This window comes from Urocitellus parryii, chromosome 12 (assembly GCF_045843805.1).
Source record: "Urocitellus parryii isolate mUroPar1 chromosome 12, mUroPar1.hap1, whole genome shotgun sequence".
In the NCBI taxonomy this organism is placed as follows: Eukaryota; Metazoa; Chordata; class Mammalia; order Rodentia; family Sciuridae; genus Urocitellus; species Urocitellus parryii.
In genome coordinates, this window is record NC_135542.1 from 50,034,852 (window position 1) to 50,043,012 (window position 8,161).

The window sequence follows — 8,161 nt, forward strand, 5'->3', positions numbered from 1 at the left end:
GGAACTAACTAGCTATGGAGACCACAGTGGAAGGAGCAGGGGACAGAAAGTGCTGTTAAGTACAGTTTTCTTCTGTTACCTGCATTGTCTCTACTTCCTACAAGTCTTACGGTTTCTTTACTTTGCATTTTTTTAAAATATGTTTTTAGTTGTAGATGGACACTACCTTTACTTTATTTACTTACCTTCATGTGGTGCCGAGGATCAGACCCAGTGCCTCACACATGCCAGACGAGTGCGCTACCACCCAGCCACAACCCCAGCCCTTTGCAATTTTTCCCTCTCTTTCATGCTAGGGCTTTCTCCCAAACGTCTTTGGTTATCTGTTCATATTAAGATTCAGTAAAAATGATTATCAGAAATGTACATGGACAGGGCTTGTACCCAATTCTTCTGTTTTTAGCTGTACTTCTTGTTTCTGAGGTTCTTGGTACCTTTTCTTCCTGAGCTCTCCTGGGGCTCTGCTGCCCAAATCATCCTGCGGTGACATCGTCTGCAGTCACTTGCTATCAGCTTTCTTTGTTCTGCCAGTTATCATTTATTCATTTATTTTTCCATCTTCTAAACATAAGTTGTCATCTTTGGTGCTATCTCCTCACCTAATCTCTTTGCCCCTGTTGATTTTTTATCTTTCTTCTTCCTTTTAATATAATTGTAGTGTTTTTCTAGTGAGAAGAAAGTGGAGCTAATAGTTTGGGTTCACTTCACCAGAAATTATTGTCTACCATTTTCCATAATAATCATGTTTTATTTTAAAAGAAAATCAAGGTATTTTAAACTTTGTAAAGACAGAGTACTGTAACATTGCTGTGTTGCCTACCAATAGTCTGTAAGTGGAATTAAAAAGGAAGTGAGGAGGGGCTGGCGCTGTGGCTCAGCGGTAGAGCCCTTGCCTAGCACGTGTGAGGCGCTGGGTTTGATCTTCAGCACCACATGAAATAAAGGTATTATATTCATGTGTAACTAAAAATATGTTTTAAAAAAAGGAAGTGAGGATGGGTACTATGATTTGTTCTTAATACATTTTTACGGATGCCATACTGTTCATTTAATTACGTTCACAACAAGCAAACCCATTTATCCAGGTGATTCTGCTCATTGTCGATATTCCACATCAGCTGGTTATTAGCAGAACCCACGCTACTTTTCTTCGTACAAGGTCAACCCAGTTTCCATTGCTTTTTTTTTTTTTTTTTTTTTTTTTTTTTGAGTTGAAAAGAGCTCAGACAGGGCCCAACTCTTGGCCCTAGGGAGAGGGTGGCTTTTATTTCCTCTCTTAGGGAAGTGGAGGGGAGCTTTCCCAGGCACCCCAACCTAAGGAAAGGGTGGGTGTGTCCCAGACGATGGGGCTGGAAGTGCCAGATGATCTTTCATAAGGGCTCCTCTGTGACCCCTTTCTGGCACTTGGGTGGGTAAGAGAGTCATTCCCTTTAGGGTAGCAGCTCCTGTATCAATGGAGGCACGAGGAGGTATGTGCTGGTGTTCACAAAGAGGAAAGGGGAGCAGGTGCCCTGAGTGAGGGAACAGGGTGGCAGACCCCAAGCCCAGACGACTGCCCAGTACAAAAACTTTCATAAGGCCTGGCTGGTGTGACTCTTCTCCCGAGAAGGGCCTGAGGGGCCCAGAAGCATTGCTCCATCTCAAGGCTGGTTCCTTAAATGTCCATCTCAAACTGTGACTCTTCACCGCCTGCCTGCTTATCTTCTGGACTGTTGCGCAGATGGCTCTGGCTGGCTTCCATGGAGGGCTCATCACTGGCTGGGCTGGTGACTCCAGGAATGGTGGGCAGGTCCCTTGGGGGTGTTTTGGCCACAGGTGAGTTTCTACATTCCATCAAGAATTTCCGGTCATAGTTGATCCTGGTACCTCCCGGGGTGGTGCTGAAGAGCGTGCCGCCGGGAGTGGTGCTGTAGTCCCCGGGCGGTAGCTGCACGCCATCGCCGAGGACCACCCTGCGAGTGCCAGGGATGGCCCGGCTTGGAGTCTGGCTGCAGCTGCTGCCCCCTGACATGGTCTCCAGTTCGCTGCACAGCAAAGCTCGCGCAGCCCTCCCCGTTTCCATTGCTTTTTAATGTCTCGTGGATTTTTAAATTTATTGATGGTTGCTTTAGGATCTTTCCCCCCCCCCCAAAATTGTCCTAACACCTTAGAAAGAAATTTGTCTAGACATGGAGGTTTTTATTTATTAAAATAATTGTGATAAATTACTTTGCTTATTTCAGGCTTTCATCTTCTTTTTTGCAATGTTTGTCCTGAACCTACTTACAACCGTAGTAGACTTTATCTGGGAGGAGTAGCGTGAGACTGCCTAGCATCTAAACACCCTTCCCATCCAGAGGAATTCAAAAATACATGGAATCAGCTCAGCACCAAGTGAGATATCTTCTTGCTTGTTCACTAGCAGGTGTGAGCACGTGATCGAGGCTGTGGATCAGATGCTACTGTACAGGGTTTTGAGTATTGAGGAAGTGATGCAAAGACACAGAAGATGGGAGTTTTTCTGAGGCAGTATTAGAGGAACCAAGAGTCCAGACGTGTGAAAGTGGGCATCCTCTGTTAGTGAGATGGAGAGTGAAGGCAGCAAGGGGTCGGTGGTAGCAGTGGCAGTGAGGGTGGCCTTGTTCTGGTGGCATGATCTTGATGGTTTTTGGATGCCCAACAATTCTTGGTTCCTAGCTGGTGTTTGATTTTGGTGCTTCCCACCGACTCTGTGGGATACCCTACATCAATCCAGAAGATTGTTTTTTCTGCTCAAATTAGCTGGAGTTGGTTTATGTAACCTGGACCAAGAATCTTGACTGGCAGAGAAATGGGCATAGAGAGGCAGTTGCAGACAATATAACCTTGGAGCAATAGATGGGAAGAAGGAATTTGGGATTGTCTGGCTGGTTACTTAGGACCAAGAACAGTAAAGAATCTGTTAGTATATGGGGATAATAAACCCATGACATACAATGGTAAAAAATGAAAAGACAAATATTACCCTGGATGACTGCTTATTAAAAGCAACTTATCTGCTCTTGTAAACTTTAGGAAAATAAAAGAAAACCGAAGACAATCTTTTATTGGCTCTAATCTGCTTACACAAATATGAATGACAAGTTCAGGACCTCAGATTCTCAGATCACAACACAGATTGACACACAAGCTCCTTCTAAGATTATAATAAAAAGAATCTCATTTCTTACAGACATAAGACAGATCTGAAAGCCAAATCCCATGAGTTGCCAAATGACAAAGTCAATGGAATTCACAGCCTCACCCGGTCTGTTGTGTGAAAAGTTAGGGCCTCCATGGAGAAAAATTGTGGTGTGTCAAGAGCTGAGATGGGAATATATGCAAATATCTGAAGAACTCAGGGAATTCTGTACCCCAAAATGTCACTAGGCCTCTGTTGCTAACCAAAACAGAACCTCCTCCTATATCTAATGAGGCTATTATTGCTTTACATGAAGATGCACCTAAGGGAACTAGTCTTGTTACCTTGCAAAAGGAAGCCAATTATCCTCCTGCTCTCTCCCTTCACTCCTCATTATCTCCAAAAAAGTAATTAGGATTAGGGACCAGCATGCCCAGAAGGGTCAATTATCAAGTATAACCCAAGAGGTAAAGGTTAGCACACAGTGTGGACAAGAGGTACACAAACACACACACACACACTCATCCAGATTTGCTAATTTACATTAATGTGGGAGAACACACATGGGAATGGATTTTTCTAAGGAGGAAAACAACAAAATTTTAGATTCAGACCGGATTTGTGTACATGAATGTATTTTCTAGAAATTTGGATTTAACATGCTGAATGGAATAGTTGGAAGTGTTCCTCAGTATTTTCTTGGTTGGTTGCCTAAAACCTAGTCTGAAGAGATGATCATATAAATGAAGAGGATATACAACATGGAGGAAGGAATTAAAGATGTTGGAAGGTAAGAATATTATCAGGCGTTCATTTGTCTTCTTTTTATGCTCCCAAGGTAGCCCAGAAAATGCTGGTAAAGGAAATTTCCAGAATCTTTGAGGATGCTTAGTGACTAAGTAGGCTGGGAGTGCTCATGGGAGATGCTACAGATGAAATGCTCCCCCTTCTTTCAAAGGCAACAGCTAGATCCCAGCAGAGGCCAAATGAGAGCTCTGAACCGCCACCAATGTAAGGAGTGAATCCAGCGTCATCATCAAAAACTTCCAGCCTTCAAGTTTGGTCATGGGAACCTAGTGCTGAAACAAATGACTAACCACTCAGATCCTGTTTAATTTTAAAGTATACTTTAAGAAACAAGTGACTAAGAAATTAAAACAACAACAACAACAACTAATTTTAGGTCTGAAAAAGACCTGTCTCAAGTAATTCTAATATTGTCACAGCCCCACATCTGATTACTAGACCCAGACTTCCTGAAGAACAGGAAGGCCTGGGGGCTTGCTAGAGGTAGTGAAAGTCTGAAGGCAGGACATCCTCAGGGAGAAGTCAGGGGTGGACAGCGGTGGACAGACCCTTGGGGATGTACCATGCTCAGCAGATTTGCAAGGAATGGATGCTTCCAGAGTGCCCATGGATAGTTGGAAATGTGAGCACACAGAGTGTGCTCAGGTTGGCTGGTCAGCCAAACACACAGGGATGCCAACACAGTCAGGAGATGGTGGTGAGGGAGAAGGAACAAGGGACAATCAGGAGATTTATCTAAAGGCCTTAAACTACGAAGGTCTGATGCAGCCATTGCCTTTACGTGAACACATCTGCCAACAAGACTGAAATTGCTGGGTCTACTGGTTACAGTAAGCTCTCCATGCTTATCCTAGGCGGCCGCCTCCTTGCCTGCTCTCGTGGACTCCCAGGTGGGCCCTTCCACCTGCAGAGTTCAGCCTTCCCCTTCACAGGTCTGAGTGGGGCTCAGGCATCGGGGTTTTGGCCAACATCCCAGCAAGGGGGATACTGACAAGAGCTGAAGGGGAAATGTTCTGAGAAAGCCCTGCAGTTCCCAGTCAGTTCTTAAAAGAGCCACATGGTCATCCTCTCCTCCTACCTCATCTGTGGCCACGTCACAGACCTGCAGCTTAACTGCAATCTGCTGAGAATCAGAAGAAACAGAACAGGGCTCAGAAGAAGGCAGACCTGGACTGGAATCCTACTTCTTCCATTTACTGTGTGACTCTGAAGACGTCTCTTTGAAAGAATAAATCTCCTGCTGGGCTTGGGGTGAATGGTTCATGGCTGTTGTCCCAGCTATTCAGGAGGATCACTTGGGACCAGGAGTTTGAGGCCAGCCTGGGCAACACAGTGAGGCCCCATCTCTTAAAAAAAAAAAAATAGAATAAGATAAAAAATAAATGAAGCCAAGCGCAGTGGCGCACGCCTGTAATCCCAGCAGCTCGGGAGGCTGAGACAGGAGGATCGTGAATTCAAAGCCAGCCTCAGCAGAACTGAGGTGCTAAGCAACTCAGTGAGACCCTGTCTCTAAATAAAATATAAAATAGGGCTGGGGATGTTAAGCACCCCTGGGTTTAATTCCCGGTACAAAAAAAAAATTAGTCTTCTAATTTCAGTCTAGTTCATAGGGCTGTTTTGAGATTTAGAGATGGAGTAAGAGGCTTTATTCAGTGAGCATGACTTGAGCACCTACTATGTGCTAGACACTGGGTAGTATACTAGGTGTGTTCCTAACACCTAGTGGGAACTCAAAAAATACTGTTTCTTTCTCTTGCCCTCTCCCTCCCATAGCCCTTAAATTGGAAGGTCACCATTTGAGGGCTCCCCTCTCTTGGCTAGCCTTGCACCTCGTCCAGCTGCCTCCTATCACTCTGAGATTCTTGAGAGAGGACACAGGACACATGGCAGATGAATTCTTCCTCCCGATCCCTGATTAAGGTTTCTGCTTCCAATCTCTGGGTAAGAAAGCTCAGTGTTCCAAGCTGGGCCATGTAGAAACCAGAGCAGGCCCTTTCCCCTTGCCCATGAAACTGGGAACCAGAGGCAGCCCTAAGTAGGTAGTCTGTCATTTCTTGTCTCCTGGGTCCTACTGAGACCTCTAAAATCAAAGGAGCCTCCCAGGAGAAGGTATGTCTGGCCCATTCCTTGCCATGCTAAGGGCCACTTCCTAAGCAGAGGGGAAAGAGAATGCATAGGGATGCAGAGGGTTTTATAATCCCTTCTTATTTTTTTTTCTGAAAAGGTTAGGAGGGGGAAAGATATTGTTTTGCACAGCCCTGTTGTGGGTCTTAAATGCTCTTGATCCAAGGAGTTATCTTTATGAAAGAGTTAGGTAGGAAAGTGTGTGGTCATCAGTGACCTAGTTCCATATCCATTGGCCCTTCCAGGTTCTCTCTCTTTTCCTATTTGCAGCAGATGACACTATCAATGCCCCCATTCAACATATAGCTGCCAGAAGAATTCTCACTGAATAAAGACCACACTTGGGCCTGGGTTGTGGTTCAGTAGTAGGGTGCTTGCCTTGTATGAGAGAGACACTGGGTTTGATTCTCAGCAATATATATAATCATCAATAGCTAAAAAAAAAAAAAAAAAAGAAAGAAAAGAAAAAAAAAAGACCACACTCTTTGTATGGCCTTCAAGTTCCTCTGTGACTGAGTGGCAGGACTGTTCTTTTATCTCTTTCCTTACTATGTCTAACAAAGTGTTTTGCATGGACACATTGCAAATGACTCCCAATAAGGGCATGTTCCATAATTTAGACCTCTAAATTATGGAGTCGTACCCTACCAGACATCAGCTACTAATGGTTTAGAATTTCAAATTGACTCTCTTTGTTGTATGAGATGCCTGAGCTTCTCCAGTAATTTTGCTTGAAAATTTCCAAGCATTCCTTCCTTGGGCCATATTATGAGACTGAATTGAGTGATCATCCATAATCCAGAAAAATAAGGCTAGAGATTTAGGAACTGAAAATTGGGAATGAATATTAAAGAAGAGTTCTGTGGCCAAGCAGAGTCCAGGAGAGGAGTGGCCATGGCCAGGTTGTCTGACTGCACAACTGCCAGAGACTGAGCTGACAAGTATCAAAGTTAGCATCCTCTGGAGGACGAGAAGTGATTTCTGGATCTAAGACTAACATGAATTGGTGAACAGAGAAGGCCCGGGAAGCAGGGTTTGGCTCAGGTGAACCAGGGTAACTTCCTTGCAGGGTTTGTATCTGGCCCCTTTGAAGTCCTATGACACCTTCTCCACTACCTCCAGAGTTCTGGTTTTTGGGTTCAACGTCTCACATGTACTCTCCACATTTTCCTTGGAGCTAGATTTATAATTTCCAGGGAGCATTTGTCTCCCTCTCCTTCAATTTCATTTGAACCACCCTTGGATTAGTTGGAGAGTCTTTGGACCAGGCCACCCCTCTGCCGGTGGTGAGATGCAGGCCTCCTCAGCCATGGCCTGAGATCACCTATCTGAGAAGCTACTCACTTCTCAATGGCTCCTTTTCTCTTCCAAGCCATGTCTATCAGAGATGAGCTGGAAATGACACTGTGCACCTTTTAGTCCTTCTGAGTGTGGGTAGGCTTGGATCTCGCAGTGGGAGCAGTTACCACACAGGCTGGAGAGAGGGGAACAGGTGCTTCTGATGGCTGGCAGCAAGAGGAGACGAGAAGATGGCATTGGCCAGGTCTAGCCTGAGGCTGGGCAGTGGGCCTGGCCATGCCTACACTTTTTATCAGAAGCAGGTAGGTGTGGATCTGAGTTTCGTGGGGGAAAGGAGCCTCCAGGGACCACAGTTGGAGAAAGTGACCTGGCGTTGCCCCAGAAGTGGAACACAGGGAGCGCAAGGCAGCAATGGTGGCCGGCAGAGCTTTCTTGGAGTTTTTAAACCTCGGTGTGTCAGCAGTCAATAATATCTCAAGCTCCTCTCAAACCAGTCAACTCTGATTGTAAAATCTGGCCTGCAGCAGCCTTCCCTGATCCGGACACTCGCCTGCTGTCCTGGCAGCAGGCAGCTCTGCCTACTGTGTCCCTCCTGCAGCCTAAGTCCCTAAAGCCACTGGCTGGGTGACAAGAGCATACGCCACAGACCTGGCAGCCAAGCTGAGACTAGGCTCAGCTCACGGAGACCCTCCCACTTTAGATACCTGTGCATTGTTTTCACAGGCTGTTCTTTCCCTGTGGCCTTGAGAAGTAGGTCAAGGTAATGAACCTGCTTTAAGGGAGAAGTGCCAG

At 45.5% G+C, this 8,161-nt stretch overlaps 1 pseudogene; it reads right to left on the reverse strand.

Moving 5' to 3' along the window:
• Positions 1 to 1,252: 1,252 nt before the first annotated feature.
• On the reverse strand, positions 1,253 to 2,047 carry LOC144249793 (eukaryotic translation initiation factor 4E-binding protein 1 pseudogene; annotated as a pseudogene).
• Between the last annotated feature and the right edge of the window lie 6,114 nt (positions 2,048 to 8,161).